This window comes from Acyrthosiphon pisum, chromosome A2 (genome assembly GCF_005508785.2).
Source record: "Acyrthosiphon pisum isolate AL4f chromosome A2, pea_aphid_22Mar2018_4r6ur, whole genome shotgun sequence".
In the NCBI taxonomy this organism is placed as follows: Eukaryota; Metazoa; Arthropoda; class Insecta; order Hemiptera; family Aphididae; genus Acyrthosiphon; species Acyrthosiphon pisum.
Window position 1 is genome coordinate 70,156,626 of NC_042495.1, and position 2,751 is coordinate 70,159,376.

The following is a 2,751-nucleotide window of genomic DNA, read 5'->3' on the forward strand; positions in this document are numbered from 1 at the left end:
TTTTAAAATAGCAATATTTGTTCATACGCTATTTTGTAATAAACTTTAACAATATGCTAAAAAATGAAATTGAATAATTGCCAACAGCGTTAGTATTCATTTAGAGGTCACGATTTTCTTTTAAGATAATTTTCAATGATCATAAATACAATTTACTAACATAAATATTTTATGGACAGCGTTTTATCTTACATCAAAGACATTTCTGGGAAATATATTATTTTTTTTTTATTTCAACAAGATTTTTGTTAACGGGGGTTAGGACAATTATAGAGACGAGTTGTTTTACATTCCTACATTTATATATATGTAAATGAAAAGGAAAATGGTGAATCGAAATATCTTTTGGAGAGTACAGAAATAAAGTAAGTAACATGTTTATTTTTTTAGTTAATTTAATTTCGATATTACAACAATGGAACAACGTTCAATTATAAAAATATCATACACATTATAAGAGTATAAAAATGATTACGATTACGATTTACCGGGTTTACAACTTGTCTGGAGACTTTATGGTTTGTAATTTTATGGTTATACACTTATACCTACAGTATATTATATCCCATTAAACATAATTATTATTGTATAGGTACCTACACCGATATATTCTTACTTCAAATAATTTTAATGTATAATGGCTTGTATTAAGTATGACAATACCGAAAGTATAAATTATTTTTAGATAATTATATCGGCAAATCTTTATGGTCACCGAATTCTGTACACTGTATACTTAGCGCATTCGTATTATAATGGAAAACAAATTTACGACGGCCATTATGGTAACAATAGTGTTTGACATTAATTCGTAATTTCCGTTTTAATCTAGATTTTGTTGTTCTAGTTAATTTAATTTTTTTTTAAATTTATTAGGTCATGGGTTTTGGACGGAACATAAATTAAATTAGACTATTTCTCTTGTTTAATTAACAATAATTTATTATTTTTTTTAGTAATTAAAGTATCATCTAATTATTAGTGTTATATTTTTTACGAAAAATAAATTCATTTTTAATCACGATTTATTGTTGCTGGTACTTATTTGAAATTAAAATGTAGTATTTATCTATAATACCTATAATATTATATTTATTTTGTCATACCAACTGAAAAATATAAAAGAAACGAATACTAAAAAAAAAAAAATGGATTTTTTCAATCGTTAATTTTCTTGATCAAAAATAATGTTTTATAATATTCTCTGAAAATGTATTTGTCTTATTATTATTTTTATTATTATTATTATTAAATCGATTCTTTCAAGTCAAATAATAAAGGGTAATAATTTCACATACATAACAGTTGTTATATATCCTCAATGGTGATATTAAATATTAATATTAAACTTCTATCGTAAATTTAATTTAATATTGTTCATAAACTATATACATTTATTTTGTACATACACTGTTAGGTTCGGATCACATTATTGTCGTGTGGAAAAATGATTAAGATACCATGGCATCCTTAATTCAAACAAAAAATAATGTTGGTAAAAAATATATACTATGACAAAAAATACTATTCTTTCGTTTCGCGATTTTAATAAAAAAAAGGTGGGTAAGTGGATGTCGCTCTGCTGTACAGTAGGTTAGAAGTGGGTCACTGTATAATGGACAGTATTAAATTTGAATTCAATGATATAATATCACTGTATAAGAAAAACGATTCTGAGCGGAGACGGTATATCAGTCTATGTATTAGACATATAATATATACTTATCTATGGTATTAAAAAAAAATTGACCTATAATAGGTACCTATAATAAATTCCAAATTAATCATATCATAATATCTATTAGGTACTTATAAGTTATAACGCGTTATACATCAACAAAAAACCGTGGTAAAATCATAGATATATAATAGTATACTTTAGAAGTTTCAAGTACCCACGAATAATATTATACAATCACAACAAAATAACTAAAATAGTTATCCTAGGTTTTTAATATGTAATTTCGTCCAAATTTGTACTTAAAATGACTATAAAAATAAACTGTGTAAATGTATTTTTTAAATTTTTTGGTAACAGACTTAATTACTTATGTGGAATCTTGTTTTAAATTTTTAATTCTTAGATACAAAAATTGAACATTTTATAAATTTTTAACTACAAAATAATTTTTCAAATTAAAATTTGATAAATTTTGTCAAAATTTGATCTTTAAGTGCTTATAAAAAAAAATTGTGCCTATGTTTTTTTAATATTTTTCAACTGATATTGTAACAATATATCAGGAGCTTTGTATTAAATTTATACACTTTTTGGCCCAACAGATAAAACTTTATTGATATTTATAGAAAAAAAAACTAAAAAAATTGAAAACTGACCATGTCTGTACACAGCTCAAAAAGAATCAAATTATTTTCAAAATTTTATGGTGTATAGGAAATGCTAATATAAACATTCAGTAAAATTTTCATGTATCTGCAGTTATTCGTTTTTGAATTACAACAAAATAAGGAAATCGCTACATGAGAAATCGAGTGAATATCCAATGTTGTAAAAATTTGAATTTCAAACGATCATAAAAATTTAATTTGACTTTCTTATAGATATTTTTTGTTTGATAAAGGTAGATAATCTTATAAGAATCTTGTATTACATTTTCATATCTTAGATTTAAAAGAAAATTTTTATGAATTTCTAACTCGAATATTTGCAAATTTTCGTGATTTTCATATTTGTCATTTTTGACTTTAAATACTATAAAAAAAACTGTGACTACGATTTTAATATTTTTC